Source organism: Piliocolobus tephrosceles, chromosome 7 (assembly GCF_002776525.5).
Source record: "Piliocolobus tephrosceles isolate RC106 chromosome 7, ASM277652v3, whole genome shotgun sequence".
NCBI classification, from domain to species: domain Eukaryota; kingdom Metazoa; phylum Chordata; class Mammalia; order Primates; family Cercopithecidae; genus Piliocolobus; species Piliocolobus tephrosceles.
The window spans coordinates 139,316,911-139,340,250 of record NC_045440.1 but is presented as its reverse complement, the minus strand read 5'-3'; positions in this window follow the sequence as shown (position 1 = coordinate 139,340,250).

The window sequence follows — 23,340 nt, the reverse complement described above, 5'->3', positions numbered from 1 at the left end:
TCAGTCTAACCTTTTATGTGTGAAACTCCTATTTATTTTTCAGATCTCCACTCATTTGTCACTTTTCCAAGGATATTCTCTTAGACTGTCAAGATAAAGTGCTAGCCCCCTTTATACAGGTACCCCTTTGCCTTCTCTGCTTTCATTTTATAGTATTTATCAAAGCTGATGTATTAATGTGTTTTCACACTGCTATGAAGAAGAGCCTGAGACTGGGTAATTTGTAAAGAATAGAGGTTTAATTGACCTGCAGTTCCACATAGCTGGGGAGGCCTCAGGAAACTTACAATCACGGCAGAATGCAAAGAGGAAGCAAGCACCTTCTTCACAAAGCAGCAGGAGGGAGAAGAGAAAGCGAAAGGGGGACAGCCCCTTAGAAAACCATCAGATCTCATGAGGACTCACCATCACAAGAACAGCATGGGGGAAACTGCCCCGATAATCCAATCACCTTCCTCCAGGTCCTTCCCTTGACATGTGAAGATTACAATTTGAGATGAGATTTGGATGGGGACACAGAGCTAAACCATATGAATTGATAATCATGCATCCTTTTGACATATGTCGGTCTCTTCTATAAGCTACTTGAAAGCAGGACCACATCGGTTTCTACTCTCCACTGAATCCCCAGCATCTACTTTAGAACCTAACCTCTAACTGGCACTCAACAACAACTGTATAATTAATGCAAGCGTGACTCCCTGTTTCCACCAACACCAGAATAGGCTGCTGAGACATCTGTCTCATTTCCCAATTCAGTGTTCCTCAAAGTGGAACACGAGTTCCAGAAAATACTAATATGTTTTATTACAAAGCAAAAAAATTATTTCCTGAATCTGAATCTGGATTAAGTAAGTCTAGAAATGCAGATTTTAGTAAAATTGCCCAGGATTCTTTACTTCTCACAGCACTTAAAATACAGATGTGTGTGATGACTCTCACGATGGGAATACATTAAACAAAGATTTCCAGCTGGGCTCCTGTACCAGCCCCAGGCTACTTGTCCTCTGAGCTAACCCTCAGCCCTGTGTTACTTGTGCCAAATAACCAATCACAGAGTGCAGACTGAATCAGGAAATACATGTTCAATAAATGCTGAAGGAAAAGAATTGTGGAAGAAAGTTAGGGTAGTGGCAGGCATGGTTCACAGAGCCATGAGCTCATACAATTTGGGAGACAACTTTAAGAAAAAGAATTTGAGTTGGGCGCGGTGGCTCACGTCTGTAATCTCAGCACTTTGGGAAGCTCAGGTGGACTGATCACCTGAGGTCAGGAGTTCGAGACCAGCCTGACCAACACGGAGAAACCCCGTCTCTACTAAAAATACAAAATTAGCCGGGCATGGTGGCGCATGCCTATAATCCCAGCTACTCAGGAAACTGAGGCAGAAGAATCGCTTGAACAGGGAGGCGGAGGTTGCAGTGAGCTGAGATTGTGCCATTGCATTCCAGCCTGGGCAACAAGAGCAAAACTCTGTCTCAAAAAAAAAAAAAAAAAAATACAAAAATACACTATTATTTTGGATTTCACAAAACCATACAACAATGTGAACACATGGATATAAATCTGCTTTGAAATTATACTCAAGTTGTTTGATCGTCTCTGGGGTTCTCTGGCAAGGCATTCCCACAGAAGTGTTCCCAATGTACTCAAGTTTAGAGCTTTTGAGGTAGGCACCATGTCTTCTTCAGCTTGTTTCATCCACTGCTCTCTCCAGGCACTATTTGTATCTGAGCAACAATCTAGCACACAGTGGAGAGCCCATTAGTGGCTGATCTATGAAGAAGGAAGGAAGGAAGGAAGGAAGGAAGGAAGGAAGGAAGGAAGGAAGGGAGGGAGGGAGGGAGGGAGGGAGGGAGGGAGATCTGGTTTATTTTCAAAGCACCATAATCTTTAGTGTTTTCTCATTCCAGGAAGTTCACTTGACTGAAGTGTGAGAGATTTATGAAGAATCTCCTTTTTTAAATTAATCAGAGCACAGCATAAAGATTAGAAATAAATTACATTCTTCAAAATTCCCTTATGTGCAAGAGAGACTCAGCTTCTCCTCTTGAATCTATCAAGTCCCCTCTCTTTCTCCTGCAGTTTCAGTGGCTGTTTACCCCTTCTGGTTCCTACCATGTCTAGGTAGGCCGAGGAGATTCCACCCTGGAGACGCACATAGGAGCCTGAAACAATCATTAGCCATACCAGCGGATAACCCAACTCCCAGGAGGACTTCCAGGGAAAATATGCGCGTGAGAGTTAGTAGTTGTGCATTGCAATCACCCGGCAAGCTTGTTCAAAACATGTATCTCCAGGCCCCATCTCAGACCAATTAAATCATAATATCTAGGCCAGCAGTGTCCGACAAAAGTATCTTTTAGGAGCTCCTTACATGAGTATAATGTGCAACCAGGTTGGAAAACTTCTAGCCTAGAGAAATGGAAAAATATGCTTTTGGGAGGGGGCGGGCAGGGACAGAGTCTTGCTCTGTTGCCTAAGCTGGCACGCAGTGGCACAATCTCAGCTCACTGCAACCTCAGCCTCCCAGGTTCAAGCAATTCTCCTGCCTCTGCCTCCTGAGTAGCTGGGACTACAGGCATTCACCACCATGCTGGGCTAATTTTTGTATTTTTAGTGGAAACGGGGTTTCACCACGTTGGCCAGGCTGGTCTTAAACCCCTGACTTCAAGTGATCTGCCTCCCTCAGCCTCCCAAAGTGCTGGGATTACAGGCATGAGCCACCCTGCCAGGCCCCGAGATCTGCTCTTAATTCACTGTGTGAACGTAGTTAGGCCCATTTCATTATCTGGGCCTCCATTTTCTCATCACTGGAATCTGTGGGATGAACAGTATCATCCCTAACTGTTTAGAGATAAACAGATTAAGGTCCCATTGCTTGGTAAGTGTGTTTCAACTGTCTAATGAGTACTCCTCTATATTTTCTACTCTTTTTATATAACCCAAATTTTTGTAGTTATAACAGAAGCAAGACACTGTGGAGAGTGCAGAGATGAAAGATGTGGCCTCTTCTCTCAAGCAGTTTATAAACAAGTTCTAAATCTGTCAGTTGCCTAAGAGTAAAAGGCAGAGAGAGGCATGTTGGATGGATGGATGGGTAGATAAGATAGATGACAGATAGAAAATGTCTTCCTTGTGATATATTCCGCAGATCATCTGGATTCTTCACTTTGCTTTTTAAATCCTAGCACTATCCTGACATGAATGGTAAGCGGGTTGGGGGGGGAGGCGGGGTTCTCTCAAGTGGGTTACAGGAAGATAAAATTCAAAATATCAGAATTTTATTTTTGTGTTTATTTTGTGTTACCATAAACAAAGGTTGAGTAATTACAGGTCTTGGTTCAAGAAACACTATCAATGATCCATGCTTATTTTCATGTCATTCTTTATAATTTAATCATGTAAAAGCAGGTATATATCTATTGCCCAATCCGTGAATAAGAACCTTACCATTTACTTAATTTAAGGCTCTCCTCTTCCAATTTCCTTGCCTTTCTCTCCCAACCAAGTCCAAAGATAATAATTACTTTAAGTTTTGTGGATCTTTAAATTTACTTTTAGTTTATAAAATCTTAATCACCTACTCACATGTGTACAACACAGGCACATACATCTAAACTACAGATATTATTTAGTCTTGCTTATATCTTAACTTTACAAAAAGACTGTCACACTGAAAACAGTCTATGTTTTGCTTTTCAACCAAACATTATGCTAATAAGATTTATCTCTGTTGGGTGTGGTCAGAGTTCCTTCATTTTTACAGCTGCATACTATTTTATTATGTGAATATACCATTATGTCTTCACCTACTCCCCTTTAGTGAGCACTTGGGTGGTTTGCAATAGTATAATAATGCAAAAGTACTGCTATTCCCATTCTTAAATATGTCTCCTAAATACCTGCGCAAGAGTTGTCCTTTAGTGTATACCTGAGGGTACGATTCCTGGGCAGCTGCCTATGTGAATGTTTAATTTTACAAGCTAATGGGTAATTGTTTTCCAATGTGGACAGGTTAAATTAAAGTCAACCATAAAGTATAAAAAAGCTTATGTTAAAATTTAATTATTTGTTCAACAAACACTTATGGTGAACACATCAGATACTGTGCTTGATGCTAGGGACACAAAGGATACAACAGCAGAGAAGGTACCGCATCTCAATGGGGCTACGCACAAGCCAGGAAAGAATTAGAATAGCATCGTGAGTGCAAGGAAACGTGGTTATTACAGTCCTGACAGAGCAGAGAGAAAGGGCCTACAATTCTAACTTGGAGGTCAAAGATAAGTATTGCAGCAAACAGGGGTGATAGACAACATCTAGTCCAACACGTTCATATTCTAGGCAGGGACATAAATGCCTGAGTGAAACTTGGGGAAAAGATAGCAATGGATAGTCGAAAAAAATCATCCATAAAATAAAAATAATAATAAAAATCTCATGATTATATTGTGGTGACTTTTAAATGAAATGCTTCATATAAAGAGTTTAGCAGAGTTCCAATCCATGTAAACAACTAAGTAATGTTAATGATTATTTTATCAGCCAAGATAGTGCCTCAATTGTGGTTCAGACAATTGAGTGATTGATGTTCCATTCACTAAGATGAAGAGCAGAGGGAGAGGATATCTGGGGATGGGGAGATACTCACATGCAGAGGGCTGCTGGATAGAAGTCTGAATTCAGAGATACACATCTTGGTGTCATTAGCTGGAGCTCTGGGGAAAGAGTGTGTAAATGAGAAGACTGAAAGCATAACCCTGCAAAATAGGAATATTTAAATGGAAGACTAAGTAGAGCCCACAAAAACCTGAGAAGTGGAATGAAATCTACCAAGAGATTTGGGGGTGGGAGGAACATGCATGGAATCTAGAGAGCAGAGCATTTTAAGGAGAAAGTAGCCCTGCCAAATGAAGAAAGGGTTCACTGAAATTACCACCAAAGATGGTTTGGGAAACCTTGGGAAACTTAATATCAGTGGAGTTTTGAAGGCTGAAACTTATGTATCCCAGGTTTCAAGTAAATATTAGATGAAGAGGAAGGAATAGCTGACAAGAGAAAGAGCGGTAACCAGAAGAAGCACTGGCTCAAATAAATGATCTATGTTAAAGATGCAGAGACTTAAACATATTAATAGAGTGAAAGAAAGAATCTAATGAAAAGAGAATTTGAAAATACAAGAGAAGCCCTTCTCTGACAAAATAAAAACCTTCTGAGTGGCGCGTATTTAAACCCTCTTCCTTTTAACTGGAAGTTTGATGAGCTTTGCTTTGGAGCTAATTGACAGTTTCCTTTAGCCCCTAGCCTATTCAGAAAAAGAGGTTATTCTAGATAATCAAGTATTATCTCTGAGTCTTTCAGATACAATATTTGTAACTTTTACTAATGCAGTATTCTCCATTGTTTCCTAGAATCTGAGAATAAGAATCATTTGCTATCCAACCATTTGATTTTATTAATGAGAAAACTTTGATACTAGAATTTTAATCCACTAAACTAAGATGATGAAAAATATTACAATAAATTAGTGATGGAGATAGAAATGATGTACACAGCCTTTGAATCCCGGTTTAAAAATAGTTTATTCCACGTATACCCAACACATAAAACGGACAAAACATCTGTCCTTGTGGCTAACACGACATTATTTTCACAAGACCAAATTGTCATTACATATTTGCTTTTATGTCTCTTTTAAAAAATATAGCTACATATTACTGAGGCTCCTTCAGTGAAGACTAGAACCAGTTCTCACCTTATTTTGCCATTAAGACTTTGCACCCTCCATTTGTTTAAGTCCTATCAGCTTAGTACTACTCATAATATTGGACAATAGGTAGAGCAAATGAGGGTCCTATTTCTTAGGACACCATCTGAGCCATTACTCTGTCATCATTCTGCCAGATTCCAGCAATGTGACCATAGATCTCCACTTCCTTTCCTCTAACATGCTAATATGTTTATTATCATTTATTTATTTATTTATTTGAGACGGAGTCTTGCTCTGTCGCCCAGGCTGGAATGCAGTGGCGCGATCTCAGTTCACTGCAAGCTCCACCTCCTGGGTTCATGCCATTCTCCTGCCTCAGACTCCCGAGTAGCTGGGACTACAGGTGCCACCATGCCCAGCTAATTTTTTGTATTTTTAGTAGAGATGAGGTTTCTCCATGTTAGCCAGGATGGTCTCGATCTCCTGACCTCGTGATCTGCCCGCCTCGGCCTCCTGAAGTGCTGGGATTACAGGCGTGAGCCACCGCGCCCGGCCTAATATGTTTATTATTATGTAAACAGCAGAGAGGATCATATATTTGAATTTTCTGGCATATAGTAGATATTCAGTAAATACTAGTGGGAGGTAAGTTTGAAAATTTTTAAGACAGACAAAGAATGTTCAAACAAAAACAAAACAAAGAACTGAAAGAAAACTTAGAGATCATTTTGTCCAACAAAATTGCTTTGTGGAGGCTCTGCAACCCAGGGAAGCAGGCCAGGACACCCACCCACAGTCACATGAACGATCAGCAAACTCACCGCACCTTGAACTTGGATCTTCTAACGTTCAGCCAAGATCTTCTGGTTGAGGTCAAATTGTGTTGTTTTGTGAAGGGCAGTCTAAGGACTCTGGGCTTCAAACAATGGAGACCTATCAAAGGATTACAAGGAATAACATGATAAATTGCTCGTTAGGCCTTGACACTAAGTGTGTGTAATAATTGGCAAGGACTAGGACTGAGGGAAGAGTTCCTGCCTTGTGGATAGGAGGCTCCATTTATCTGGTGAGCTCTCTCTATTTCTAAATTTAATAAACCATGAAAACTTTGACTTCCAACAGACATCCTAAAAATAATCAAAAAGATCACAAAAATGCCAACAGATGCACAAATTCAGTTTCCACATGCCTGCCCCAGCTCCAGCAGGACCCTGGGTACCTGAAGGCACTTGGTATGCACTGAGCTGATCAAAAAACATCAGTGAAAATCTATTTCATCTGTGGACATAATTTTTTTTTCAGTACACAGTGACTTTCACTCCCAACTGAAAAAAAAAAAGTACTCAAAAAAGAGAGAAAAAAAATGAAAAGCAAAGTCTTTATATCAAAGCCTTATTGATTTTTTTTCATTTACAAAACTCGACCATGCCTGTCTATTAAAAATAGAACGTCTAAGGGCCTGAACTTATGTCCCGCGAAGAACCCAAACTTTCTGCTGACTTCAAGGCAGGCTTCTCAGTTAGAACAAAAGCAGAAGAGGCCAAGAAAGGGCTAGGAAATCAAATCTCACATCCAGGTCTTCAAAACATTGCTTTCTTATTCTATCATCACCTTCTACAAAGTTTTTGAGTTGAACTATCACACGAGAGGTATCAAAGGGCTTTATGAGAAATGCCATGTGTGAGTGAAAGCAAGAGACTCAACAGACATCTGAGTACCTATTTTGTCGCAGAGGCTGCACTGGAAGTGGTAGAATAAATGACTCTCAAAACTGCCTCTGAAGACTAATGGCCCATCCCTCTCCAGCAGCCGCCCTATACCCCAACCATCTGAACTGCAATTTGCAGCCCAACTGCAAGTGCGGTGTTGACCCCCAGCATCTCCAAATCATTGCCTCTATTTTTACCCTTTCATAATTCAACACTCAGCCTAAGTGTCTACAATTACTCTGGACACTCTGAAATTATGTTTAACTGTCTTCTTTCTCCATGGAAATGGGAACTCATTCTGCAAAGGCATCAGGCCTTGTTCACTTTGGACCTCCTGCATCTACCATAGAAGTGAATGACAGGTGTTTCTTGAAGAATGCAAGGACAAATGAAGATTGGATGAGTTAGTCACAGATTCTGCCGTCAATTAAGCATCTAGGAGGGGAAGTAGCAACAGCCCCAAATTAACAGAAATCCCAAGCAAAGTACTATATGTGATGAGGAGTGCTCAGAGGAAAGCCTTTAAAAACAGAGACTGGAGAGTAGCTACTGCTACAGGATAGGGTAGGCTTCATGGGAGGAAATGCCATATGAAATTGACCTTAGAGGATGTCTGGGACTAAACTAACTGAACCAAGCAGGTACTTGTAAAGATTAAATGCATCATAAGCAAATCCCTGGGTTCATAGTGGGTGTTTTAAAGAAGGCAGTTAATAATAATAACGTTCTAGTACCAAATAACTATGACAGTTGTTAGTACTTCCATTTTATTTCTTTTATACTTTTACCATCCTGGAATCTCTGGCCATATGAGTTTGAAATTGGTATATCTTACCAACCACAAAGTCATATTAACAGCCTTTGCCCAACTGGGCATGGAAGATATCGAGCTCCTGGCTTGTTCAGCTTTGGGCTTAGCATTTATTCATAGAACTTGGTTTAACTGGCAAAACCATAGTGTTAATTCATACTCTACTCTTTATGGCCAGAAATCAACTCAGGTTTTTCATTTCCCCAACAGGAACGCTCCAAAATTGGCATTATTTATCCGGATGCCTCCTTTAACCCTCCTTTTAACCAGATGCTCTTGCCTCTAAAAGAGGACATCAAAACATACCATGAACTTTCATCTCAATGACATTAGAGTAACAAAGAGTAATAAAGAGCTCTTGCTCTTCAAATAAGATATATAATAGGTGTTCTGCCTACTCCTAAAATGGTTATGGATTTTTTTTCAACCCATATATATTTATAAGGTGCCTTTATTATTATTGCTTCTGAACGTAGCTGCAGTGAACACTGACTTCATTTTCCTGAATGTTATTCTGGCTCCAGTTTCTCCTTCTCCAGTCCATTCTCACATGACACCAGCATGGTCTAGCTGAAACACAGATTTTCTCATGTCCCTTCACTGCATCAAAGCCCTCTATGACATCCCATTCTCTTCTGCAGTGGTTTTCAAACTGGGTTCCACCCAATCTTAGGGATTTTTCTGTCTATGAATGACGTTCTTGAAGAAACAGAATGGATGGTACAGCAGAGACATGGAACCAGAAATGGCAAGTTCACAGTTTTTAAATCAGTGGCTTATTAATTAAAAAAAAAATTCAACAAAACTCATTGAAAAGTGTTCAAAGCCTTTACAATCTTGCTATTACTTCCCTACCTATCCACCCTTTGCATGCCATATATATATATATATATATATAAAATATATATAATGCTTCCACTGACAACTCTCTACATCTTAAAATTCCTTCCCTAATACATGTCATTAATATCTCCTTACAACCACTCATCCTACAATCATTCTCCCTTGGTAAGCTCATATTAATCCTTTAATACTCAGCTCAAATGTCCTGTCCTCTGTCAATCCTTTCTCAGCTCCCCCAGGAGATGTTAGATGTGCCCTCCTCTTTGTTTCTTTGACAGTGGCCCCATCTGAATTCTTTGATATCTGCTCCTCACAGTTACAAAGTTGAGTAGAAAAGCAAAATGAACCTAACACAAAAATAGTCATAAATAAGCTTTAAAAAAAAATAAAAAAAGAAAAATAATATAAAACAAAACAAAAAAAGAGTTCCTGATATAACCAGCCTCTATCATGATCAACTCTGTTTTCTTGTTGATTATTCTATGCATGTCAAGTATTTCAAATGTTATACAAATACTTGGGGAGCTGTTTACAAAATGTAACTTTTTCAAAGACATAGAATTCCATGAACTCAATAAAAGTAATGTCAGAGAATTGCCGAAAGCATAAGATATCTATTGACAAGTTAGAATAGACAATTATCAAGTAAAAACGACAAAATCTACACACTGAACAGGCACTTTGAAAGAGAATAATATGAATATTAAAGGATTAGAGTGGTCATTGGTAAAATCGATGATCCCCTTAGAAAGCCTGACACTTTAAATTAATAACACTAAGCTAACCACCATAACAAACAGCCTGAAATCTCAGACGCTTAACCTAAATGCAAGTGCCTTTCTCACTCACATGGTCTAACGTGGATGGATCAGGGTGTGTTGTGGAAAGAGGCAGACGTTCCTTCCTCCACTCAGGCTCCCTCTATCCGTGGAGCTCTGCCATCTTCTAGAGCAGGGATGGGAAATCTGTGCCAGGTAGTATGTCCGGAGCCATGAGGCCCGGAGTTAGCCGACCTCTGTTGCTTGATCTCCGCAAAGCGGAGACAAAATGGCACACTTCCGGGTTCTTCATTATAACCTGTTCCCGCGCGCGCCTAAAACCTTTCCCGCAGGCGCTAAAACCTTTCCCGCGCGCGCCCAAACCTTTCCCGCGCGCACCAACCTTTTCGCGCCCAGAAAGATAATGCAGCCTAGGGCGCAGGTGCGATCCCGCACCCGGGAAAATTACAAACCCACGGCGCATGCGCAATTGTAATTTGAGAAGAACGGCCCGCCCCCCCCACCCGCCTCACCGCCCTGGCCCAACCTCTTCCCCGCCAGCCTATATAAGGCATGGCGCCACCATTATTAAATGCGACTTGATCAGGCTATTTGTCTTGTCTCCATTTCTCGTGTTTTCTTGTCTCCTCCATTCCCACTCCCCCTTCCAGGGCCCGTTCAACTGTCCTGCGGGTCGGGACAGTAGTAAATACTTTCAGCTTTGTGGGCCACTTGGTCCCGGTCACAAGCACTCAATTCTGCCATTGTAGCATGAAAGCAGCCATAAACAATACATAAATAAATGGGCATGGCTGTGTTCCTATAAATCTATATTTACAAAAACAAGTGGTGGGCTGGGTATGGCTTACTCTCTATGGTTTGCCAGTTCCTGTTCTAGAGCTTCCTCCTCCTCTTTACTCAAAAGGTAGAGGGGTCCGAGTGCGGTGGCTTATACCTGTAATCCTGGCACTTTTGGAGGCCAAGGCAGGTGGATCATTTGAGGTCAGGAGTTCGAGACCAGCCTGGCCCACAGGCTAAAAAATTAGCCAGGTGTGGTGGTGCACTCCTGTAATCCCAGCTACTCAGGAGGCTGAGGCAGGAGAATCGCTTGAACCCAGGAGGTGGAGGTTGAAGTGAGCTGAGATCGTGCCACTGCACTCCAGCCTAGGTGACAGAGCGAGACTCTGTCTCAAAAAAAAAAAAAAAAAAAAAAAAAGGTAGAGGGGAAAGAGAGAAGAAGAAAAGCAAGATACATCTCATGAGGCTATTAATGCTCATACATTCCGTGCTAGACTACTAGCTCTGTTAGGGATTTTTGCCTGATTTGGCCACTAATGTACCCTGAATGTCTACAGAAGTGTATGTAGGTGCTCAATAAATACATACCCGATGAAATGATTGAATACATTACTATAATTTTATAAGACAAAATAAGTACTTAACCAATTAATGCATTCTAAAAATTAAAAGTAGTACCTAATGTCTGTTGATCATTTAATACAGGTACTGCTCTAAAATCCATTTTGTGTAACACACCATTCAGTCTGTGACATTTTGTGTAACACACCATTCAGTCTGTGTTGTCTGTGACAACAGCCCTCAGGAGTAAGTTCTATTATTACCATCTTTTTCATTCAAATGAGAAAACTGAGGCACAGAGATGTTGATCATAATTCTAACTATGATTCTTTATTGATTTTTACTTTACTGAGCTATGATTCCTTATTCTTGAAATGCATTTTTTAAATTTCTAATTTCATGTTTCCAAAATCTAATTTCAGTCATCTTTTTTTTTTTTTTTTTTTTTGAGACAGAGTCTCTCTCTCTCGCCCAGGCTGGAGTGCAGTGGCCGGATCTCGGCTCACTGCAAGCTCCGCCTCCCAGGTTCACCCCATTCTCCTGCCTCAGCCTCCCGAGTAGCTGGGTCTAGATGGGCCCGCCACCTCACCTTGTTAGGTATTTTTTAGTAGAGACGGGGTTTCACCGCGTTAGCCAGGATGGTCTCAATCTCCTGACCTCGTGATCCGCCCCCTCGGCCTCCCAAAGTGCTGGGATTACAGGCTTGAGCCACCACGCCCGGCCAGGTGTCTTTTTTTAATACCAATTTTTCTCCCTTAGTGAGAAGTTCTTGTTATTTTATTTTATTTCTTGCTGCAAGTATGCCACTTATCAATGTATTGCCATTCAGCTGCAAATTAACCCCTCAATGACAGCTCTGAAAAAAAATGGAACTGGGCCCTTTAAATATTTTTCCATTGTTAACTTTACCAATAGAGGGTGCTGAAAAGACATTGCAGGAAGAAAGGTACTCTTCTTGAGCTTCTCCTGCACCTCCCAAGGTTGCTAGGGGTCAGTGAAAAGAAAAAAGCAATACAGAATACCTGACACACAGTTTGTGCACAAGTAATGCTGTTTCCATTTCTTGATGACTGGTCACATCTGCCTTTAATATTGTGACTGATTAGCAACAGAATGTGGGGGTGAAAGAAATGTAGAAATTTTTGTTTTCTTTTTTCCCCATTATCTTTGGAGGAAAAAGACAAGAAGTGCCCCCCAACAGAAGTCTTGCACACAAGAGGACTTATCAGATTGTTTATGATCATGAATTTACAAATCAATGAATGTAAACTTCACTATTTAGTCCTTTTTGGGGGGAATGCAGAAATAGAAACTGTATCATGCTATATCCAAAACAAATTGTCCTGTGACCTCTGTTTGCTAGATCTTCAATCACCTGCAAAAGATTTTGAGTGTTTTTGTTGTCGTTTGGTTCATTTGTCTATTTGTTTTGCAAATTTAGAAAAACGCTCTGGAGGAATTTAATAAAAGACTGTTTTTTAAGGAACAAGGAAAACTGAAGAGATTGTCAAAATAATAACTATTATTTATCAAGATTGCAAAGCAAGTCATCTGTGATTATCAAAGAAACTCCAAAAGTTAGGAGGTATAATTCCCACATTATATAGCAGAAAAATAGTTCAAAGAGATTATGAAATGTACTTAATAACACAAAGCTAGAAAGTGACTCGGCGGGGATTAAAACCCCAGGTCTGAGGGACTCTGGACATGCCTTCTTGACCTGACACCATGACACTTCTCTCACAAACTGTTTGTGACAATAACGTTTGCTAAAACCAGATTGCAAACCTGTGTCTCCCTGACTCTGTCACAGATACTCTCCACCTATAAGGGGCAGCAGGACAGGAGGTAGGAGGAGAGTCAGAGCCAAGCACAATATTTACCACACATTTCAGATTATGACATACTCTAAAGCAAGAATTTTGGTAAGAAGCGATAGAATTTCAAGACCAACTGGCTCAGCAAGTTGCAATAAAGGGAAATTACTGACTGGTGCAACTGGCAAGTCCTGGTATAAAGCTGGGCTCAGGCATAGCTATCTACCTGAGCTCAGACCGTGATCATAGTGTTCCATCTTTCTGTCCACCTGTCTGTCTCTGGTTATCTTTGGTCACTGGCTTTACTCTATCTGACTATAGATAGTCCCCAACTTATAATGGTTCAACTTATGATTTCATTATTTTATGATGGTGTGAAAGCAATATCTATTCAGTAGAAACCGTACTTCAGATTTTGAATTTTGACCTTTTCCTGGGCTACCAGCATGTGGTATAATATGCTCTCATGGTGGTGGGCAGTGGGTGGTGAGCTGGAGCTCCCAGTCAGCCACAGGATCACAAGGTAAACAACCAACACTCTACAGTGTGCTGTGTTGACAGTGTTTTTTGGATACTCTGTTTAGTGTTTTCACATCCCGTCATGTCTTCAAAACACCCATTTGTATACAGTATTCAACATTTTATTATAAAATAAGCTTTGAGTTCAGTGATTTTGCCCACCTAATGTAAGTGTTCTGAGCATGTTTAAGGTGGGTTAGGCTAAGCTATGATGTTCGGTAGGTTAGGTGTATTAATTGCCTTTTTGACTTTTCAAGTTATGATGAGTTTTTTGGGGCATAACCCCATAGTAAGCCAAAGAGCATCTATATAGTCAAGCCTTTTCCATGTGACATGCAAAGCAGCTACCTTCAGCCCCAGGCCATGTTTACAACCCTTGATTTAAAAGATAGCAACTATTGCTTATCTGTTTTTGGGGGGGGTTTCAGTGTTTTTTTTGTTGATTCTTTCTCATCTTCATGAGTTTGTCTAGTTTTGATCTTTGAGGCTGCTGACCCTTAGATGAGGTTTTTGTCGGAATATTTTGTTGTTGATGCTGTTGTTGTTGCTTTCTGTTTGTTTTTCTTTCAATGGTCAGGTCCTTCTTCTGTAGGGCTGCTGTGGTTTGCTGGGGGTTCACTTCAGACTCTATTCATCTGGTTTGTTCCCGCACCTGGAGCTATCACTCAAGGAGGCTGGAGAATAGCTCATTTATTGCCAATTTAATAAAGTCTGGTCAAAGTCTCAAACTGGCTGAAATCATTGGACTCTTCTAACCACCTGAATGTGTGAGGCATCACCAAAATCATCCAGAGGGAGAACAAAGTGCCCCAAATCATGAGCAGCCAACAAGAAGCTCTCACTGCATGCAAAATACACACATGCATACAAGCCACATTATGACATAATTCCAGCATCCCTAAGATAAAATAAGTGATAAAGCAGGGAACATTTTAACAAATAAAATCAGCTAAAGAGGGGGGCAGGGCCAGGATGGCCAACTAGAAGCCGCAGTGATCAGAGGCTCCATCGAAAAGAACCATAAAAGGGTATGAATCCTGCACCAGCAACCAAGGTATCCAGGTTCTCTCACCAGAACTGACTAGGCGGCCGGCGCAACCCACAGAGAGGAAGGAAGAGCAGTGTGGTTCAGCGGCCCACCTGAGAGCCACACGGGGCAGAGGAGCCCCCGCCAGCCAAGGGAGGCAGTGAGTGAATGTGCTATCCAGCCAGGGAAACCATGCTTTTTCCACAGAACTGTGCAACCCACGGATTGGAAGATCCCACTGGTGAACCCACGCCACCAGGGCCTAGAGTCCCAACTCCAGAGCCACGCAGATTCTCAGTGGGCTCTCAGCTAGAATCTACTTGAGCCTGCGGAATTCTGGAGGAAGGGGTGACCAGCACCAGGGCTATGGCTCCCTGCTATCTAAGCCATTTAAATTCCTTGGAGGAGGGGCAGCAACCAGCACTGGGACTGCCTAACACACTAAGCCCACTGGATAGGGGAGGGGCGGCAGCCATCTCTATAGCTCCAGGCTGCATTCTTCCCTTGCTGAAGCCAGGAAGGCTGGATGGTTTGGTCCCAAGAGGTGTCCCCCACAGCCCAAGACACCAGCTGTGGCAGACTGTGGCCAGAGTGCCCCTTCAGGCCTGACTCTGACCCATCCCTCCTCACTGGGCAGGGCCTCTCTGCAGGAACTCCAACAACTCCAGTCAGGGGCTCAGGGACAGAAATCTTATCTCCCTGGGCCTGAGCCCCTAGGGGGAGGGGTGGCCACAATCTCTGTGAACCAGCAAGCTTAGACTTTCCTCCTGCTAGTTCTGAGGAATTCGGGCAGCCCAGACAAGTGGGTTTTCCCTCAGCAAGCTCACCCCTCCGCCAAGGGACAAAGTGATTCATTAAAAGGGTCCTGTTCCCTGTGCCACCCAACTGGGTGAGGCCCTCCAATGGGGGTTGTCAGGCATCCTATACAGGAGTGATCCTACTGGCATCATGTTGGTGCCCTTCGAGGTCAGAGTTCCCAGAAGAAGGAGTAGGCACCCATCTAGCTATTCTCCAGTTTCCTTGAGTGGTATCTCCAGGTAGGAGAGCAAACCAGATGAATAGAGCCTGAAGTGAATGCCCAGCAAACCCCAGCAGCCCTACAGAAGAGAGACCTGATCATTGAAAGGAAAACAAGCAAACAGAAAGCAACAACAGCATCAACAACAAAAAATGTTCCCACAAAAACCCCATCTAAGGATCAGCAGCCTCAAAGATCAAAACTAAACTCATGAAGATGAGAAAGAATCGATTAAAAAAACACTGAAAACCCAAAAGGCCAGAGTGCCATAATCTCACCGCCTCTCCAGCAAGGGCACAGAACTGGATGGAGGATGAGATGGGTGAATTGACAGAAGTAGGCTTCAGAAAATGGATAATAACAAACTCTGCTGAGCTAAAGAAGAAGTTTCTAACCCAATGCAAAGAAGCTGAGAAACTTGATTAAAGGTTAGAAGAGCTGCTAAGTAGAATAACCAGTTTAGAGAGAAACATAATGACCTGTTTGAGGTGAAGAACACAGCAAGAGAACTTCATAAAGCATACACAAGTATCAACAGCCAAATTGACCAAGTGGAAGAAAATATATCAGAGTTTGAAGACCACCTTGCTGAAATAAGGCATGAAAACAAGATCAGAGAAAAAAAGAAGGGAAAGGAATGAACAAAGACTCAGGGAAATGTGGCACTATTTAAAAAGACCAAACCTATGATTGATTGGAGTACCTGAAGGAGATGGGAAGAATGGAAACAAGCTGGAAAACACACTTCAGGATATTATCCAGGAAAACTCCCCAAACCTAGCAGGATAGGCCAATATTTAAATTCAGGAAATACAGAGAACACTACTGAGATACTCCATGAGAAGATCAACCACAAGACACATAATCATCAGATTCTCCAAGGTCAAAATGAAGGAAAAACTGTTAAGGGCAGCCAGAGAGAAAGGCCAGGTCATCCACAAAGGGAAGTCCATCAGACTAACAGTGGACCTCTCAGCAGAAACCCCACAAGCCAGAAGAGAGGGGAATGAATATTCAACTTTCTTAAAGAAAAGATTTTTCAACCCAGAATTTCATATCCGGCCAAACTAAACTTCATAAGTGAAGGAGAAATAAAATCCTTTTCAGACAATCAAATGCTGAGGGATTTCATCACCACCAGGACTGCCGTGCAAGACCTCCTGAAGGAAGCACTAAATACAGAAAGGAAAAACCAGTACCAGTCACTGCAAAAACACACCAAAATACAAAGACCAATGACACTATGAAGAAATTGCATCAACTAGTGTACAAAATAACCAGATAGCATCATGATGACAGGGTCAAATTCACACATAACAATACTAACCTTAAATGTAAATGGGGTAAATGCCCCCAATTAAAAGACACAGACTGGCAAATTGGATAGAGTCAAGACCCATCGGTATGCTGTATTCAGGAGACGCATCTCGCTTGCAAAGACACCACTAGCTAGACTAATAAAGTAGAAAAGATAGAAGAATCAAATAGACACATTAAAAAATGATAAATGGGAGATCACGACTGATCCCATAGAAATACAAACTACCATCAGGGAATACTATAAATACCCCTGTGCGAATAAACTAGAAAATCTAGAAGAAATGAATAAATTCCTGGACATACACGCCCTCCCAAGACTAAACCAGGAAGAAGTCAAATCCCTGAATACACCAATAACAAGTTATGAAATAGAGGCAGTAATTAATAACCTACTGACCGAAAAAAGCCCAGAACCAGACAGATTCACAGCCAAATTCTACCAGAGGTACAAAGAGGAGCTGGTACCATTCCTTCTGAAACTATCCCCAATGATTGAAAAGAAGGGACTCCTTCCTAACTCATTTTATGAGGCCAGCATCATCCTGATACCGAAATCTGACAGAGGCACAACAAAAATGGAAAACTTCAGGACAATATCTCTGATGAACACCGATGCAAAAATCCTTAATAAAATACCAACAAACTGAATCCAGCAGCATATCAAAAACTTATTCACCATGAACAAGTCGGCTTCATCCCTGAGATGCAAGGCTGGTTCAATATATGCAAATAAACATAGTCTATCACACATAAACAGAACCAAAGAAAAAAACCACATGATTATCTCAATAGATGCAGAAAAGGACTTTGATAAAATTCAACATCCCTTCATGTTAAAAACTCTCAATAAACTACATATTTATGAAACATATCTCAAAATAATATGAGCTATTTATGACAGACCCACAGCCAATATCATATTGAATGGGCAAAAGCTGGAAGTATTCCCTTCAAAAACTTGTACAAGACAAGGATGCCCTCTCTCACTCCTCCTATTCAACGTAGTATTGGAAGTTCTGGCCAGGGCAATCAGGCAATAGAAAGAAATAAAGGATATTCAAATAGGAAGAGAGGAAGTCAAATTATCTCTGTTTGCAGATGATGCAATTCTACATTTAGAAAACACCATTGCCTCAGCCCCAAAACTCCTTAAGCTGATAAGCAAATTCAGCAAAGTCTCAGGATACAAAATAAAAGTGCAAAAATCACAAGCATTCCTATACACCAAATATAAACAAGCAGAGAGCCAAAACATGAATGAACTCCCATTCACAACTGCCACAAAGAGAATAAAATGCCTAGGAATACAGCTACCAAGGGATGTGAAGGACCTCTTCAAGGAGAACTATCAACCACTGCTCAAGGAAATAAGAGAGGGCCAAAACAAATGGAAGAACATTCCATGCTCGTGGATAGGAAGAATCAATATTGTGAAAATGGCCATACCACCCAAAGTAATTTATAGATTCATTGCTATTCTTATCAAACTACCATTGACATTCTTCACAGAATTAGAAAAAAAAAAAAACTACTTTAAATTTCATATATGTCTTGTATAGCCAAGACAACCCTAAGCAAAAAGAACAAAGCTGGAGGCATCACACTACCTGACTTCAAACTACACTGCAAGGCTACAATAACAAGAACAGCATGTTACTGGTACAAAAACAGACATATAGACCAATGGAACAGAATAGAGACCTCAGAAATAACACCATACATCTACCACTATCTGATCTTTGATAAACCTGACAAAAACAAGCAATGGAGAAAAAAATTTGTGTTCAATAAACAGTGCTGGGAAAGGTGGCTAGCCATATGCAGAAAAATGAAACTAGACCTCTCCCTTATACCTTATACAAAAATTAACTCAAGATGGATCAAAGACTTAAATATAAAACCCTATACCATAAAAACCCTAGAAGAAAACCTAGGCAATGCTATTCAGGACATAGACATGGGCAAAGACTTCATGATGAAAATTCCAAAAGCAATTGCAACAAAAGCCAAAACTGACAAATAGGATCTAATTAAACTAAAGAGCTTCTGCAGAACAAAAGAAACTATCATCAGAAGGAATGTGCAATCTACAAAATGGAAGAAAATGTTTGCAATCTACCCATCTGAAAAGGGTCTAATATCTAGGATCTAAGGAACATAAACAAATTTACAAGAAAAAACAACCCCATTAAAAAGTAGGAAAAGGATATGAAAAGACACTTCTCAAAAGAAGACACATATGTAGCCAATAAACATGGAAAAAAGCTCAATATCACTGATCAAAACCACAATGACATACCATCTCATGCCAGTCAGAATGCCGATTATTACAAAGTCAAGAAACAAGAGATGCTGGTGAAAATGTGGAGAAATAAGAATGCTTTCATACTGTTGGTGTGAATGTAAATTGGTTTAACCATTGTGGAAGACATTGTGGCAATTCCTCAAGGATCTAGAACCCGAAATACCATTTGACCCAGAAATCCCATTACTAGGTATACACCCAGTGGAATATAAATCATTCTACTATGAAGACACATGCACACATATGTTTATTGCAGCACTATTCACAATAACAAAGACATGGAAGCAACCCAAATGCCCATCAATGATAGACTGGATAAAGAAAATGTGGTACATATACACTATGGAATACTATGCAGCCATAAAAAAGAATGAGATCATATCCTTTGCAGGGACATGGATGAAGCTGGAAACCATCATCCTCAGCAAACTAACACAGGAACAGAAAGCCAACATCACGTGTTCTCACTCATAAGTGGGAGTTGAAAAATGAAAACACATGGACACAGGGAGGGGAAAAACACACACCAGGGACTGTTGAGGGGTGGGGTTTTGAGGGGAGGAAACCTAGATGATAGGTCAATAGGTGCAGCAAACCACCACAGCACAGATATACCTATGTAACAAACCTGCACGTTCTGCACGTGGATCCTGGAAATTAATGTAAAATAAAATTTAAAAATCAGCTAAATCAAACCTATATTGTTGTTCTGGAAGCATCACAATTTTTTCATCAAATGAGAAATCAAAATAGGTATCTCACAGAGAGATCTGTCATTACATGATGCCTAAGCCTTGCCAGTCAGTATGCCTTGGCTTGTCATGTGAGTTTGGGTGTTGTAAATTGTGTGTAGTATGTAATTGTGCAAATTGTATCAAGGGATCATAATGTTATGATATTTTTGTGCAACCCTCAGTACCCTTTGCTACTGTATTTTAAGAAGACTATATGTCTTCAATGCTGAGTGATGTTTAATTGGCATCTAAAATGACACTCTAAACTCTGGTATTTCTGTATGTTAAACCAACACTAAATGAAAGCCCATTTATAGTCCGTGAGGCACACGCTTTCAAGATAATAAATTTTAAAAGGTTCAATGGCCAAAACATACCATAATTAGATAAGCATGATCCAAAATAGTTGATAAAACTCTATGAGAACTCTCAAAAAGAGAAACTATTTAGCTTTTTCTAAAACTATGGTGTCTTATTTTAGATTTCCTTAAGAGCAGAGCCCAAGACATAAATTTGCAAAAACAGTTCAAAACGTGATCACAGGAAGCAGAAGAAAGGAATGGTGAGACAGGGTAGGAGGAAAAGCTATAAATTTGCGAGAACCTTGATCCTGGACTTCCAGCCTTCAGAACTTAGCAAATAAATTTCTGTTGTGTAAGTCAGCATTTCCCCAAGCTTTTTGGCACCAGGGACTGGTTTCATGGGAGACAATTTTTCCATGTACCAAGAGGGTGGGGTGGAGAATGGTTTCAGATGATTCAAGCACATCACATTTATTGTGCACTTTATTTCTATATTATTACACTGTAATGTATAACAAAATAATTATACAACTCACCATAATGTAGAATCAGTAGGAGCCCCGAGCTTGTTTTCCTGCAACTAGATGGTCCTATCTGGGGGTGGTGGGAGACAGTGAGAGATCATCGGGCATTAGACTCTCATAAGAAGTGCATGGGCAGTTCACAACAGGGTTCATACTCCTATGAAAATCTAATGCCACTGCTGACCTGACAGGAGGCGGAGCTCAGTGGTAATGTGAGCAATGGGGAGCAGGTGTAACTACAGATGAAATTTCGCTCACTTGCCTGCTGCTCACCTCCTGTTGCACGGCGCAGTTCCTAACAAGCCACGGACCACAGGTCCCCCAGCCCCCATTGCTGGTCTGTGGCCCAGAGGTTGGGGACCCCTGGTGTAAGTGATGCAACCTGTCGTAATTTGTAATGGGAGGTGCTATGGTCAGAATGTTGTGTCTTCCCCAAAATTCCTATGTTGAAATCCTAACCCCCAAGGTGAGAGCATTTGGGGGTGTTAGACCATGAGAATGGAGCCCTCACTAATCTCGGGGGAATGGGATTAGTGCCCTCATAGAAAAGACCTGAGAGAGACCCCTCACCCCTTCCACCATGTGAGGACACATCATGAAGGTGCCATCTATGAACCAGGAAATAGGCCCTCACCAGACACTGAATCTGCCAGAATCCTTATCTTAGACTTTCCAACATCCAGACCTGTGAGAAGTAAATTTCGGCTGTTTATAAACCACCCAGTTTATGGTATTTTGTTCACACAGCTTGAACAGACTAAAATGTAGCCCAAGCACACTCACTGGGTCACATTGCTAGGGACTGAACACCGGACTCTGACTTCTTCATTCTTTATGATGTCAACAAATATTAACTGAGCAAAACACTGTAATAAACCCCAGAGTTAGAGAGAGAATGACAGAGACACAGCCCTGACTTGTATGTTGCACAGTCTTGTGGGGAAAGCCTAACATTGAAACCTACAAATTATGAAGATAAAACACAGCCATGATGCTAATGAGGAATTGAGGGGGGAAAAAAGGCCCTTAGTTCCTTGCAAGAACTGCAACTAAAAAGCTGGAAAAGACAGTAACAGAGGAATCCACACTGTTATTTGTTAGTTACCCAACTTTATCTGAACCTGTTGTGGTTCAGAAAGGGAAACATGAGAGATCTTAGTTAATGTCTAGTTGCAGCCTACGTGATCATCCATCCTGAGTTTATCAAAGGCTCTAAGCCATTGCCAATGAATTGTTGCTGGAAGATTACTTAATGGGGTTGCACAGAAAGCACCTTAGCATCTGTCACTGCCAAGAGGTGAGGCATGTTTTGGTGTAGAATTCTAGCAGGAGATGACCCTTTTTACCAATAGGATTTAAAAATACCTTCTCCCAGTGCTGCAGCAAACTAATAAAGTGCCACACCCATACTGAACACAGATGTGTAATGGAATGCAGGCTCAGACCCCAGGAGCTCATGCTAGACCAAAAGCTGCAACATCACTCCACCCCAGCTAGCATTTTACAGATTGTATCTGTGGGATGCAAAAGTTTCCAGAACAACTCATTAGTAGAGATGCAGAATGTAAAGTCCGCAATGTGGACAGTGGCAGGAGAAAACAGAGACTCAGTGACAATCTCTACCATGGTGGGAAGAGAATAATGTAAAATATACAGAAAGGCCCAAGTCCACATCACATCCACAGATGTTCAGTGCAGCTTTATTTATGATAGAAAACAAAACGAAAAGCTAGGAATGAACCCAAATGTTTATTGACAGGTAAATGGCTAAGCAAATTCTAGTGTATCCTTATTACAGAATACTACTCAGCGATAAAAGAATAAACTATTGGTACACACTGAACATACACAAATCTCAAAATAATCATAATAAATAAGCGTCCACACATAAAAGAATGCATGCATACTGTATGATTTCGCTTCTGTAAATACTAGAAATGTAAACTAATGTGTAGTGACATAAAGCCAATCAGTGGTTACTTGGGGATGGGGAGAGGGAAAGGGAAAGAACACCAAGGGACCTGACGGATTTGTTCACTGTCTGTCATGTTGATTACTGGGATGGTTTTGTAGGTGTAGACATGTAACAAAACATCAACTGTTTCGTATGTACAATTAATTCTATAACAATTATACATCAATGAAGCTGTTTTAAAGAGAGAGTATGAAACCTCATTTTCCTAAAACTCCTTCCTTGGTTACATTAGTAGCTAAGGGGCTAGAGACGTACCAGATCCCAACGTGCACTTACTTTCTAACGCTGGTGAAATAAACCCCGGACGCAGCTCATTGCAGTGTTGGAATGGTCATTCTTTCAATAAATCCTGCTGTCTTCATCAAGTCTGAGTTAAAAGACTTCAGGTACTCTTATATTTGGGAGCTGAGGTTGGATGGAAGCTACCTGATTTTTAAAGTCAAGATTCGAATGCCCCAAACAGATGAATCCAGATAGGACAGTCCCCTTCAGAGTCCTGAAGAGTCATTCTGTTTCTGCCTCCGCTGGCTACTGGCTACTGTTCACACAGTCAGTGACCGAACTTTTTTTTTTTTTTTTGAGACGGAGTCTCGCTCTGTTGCCCAG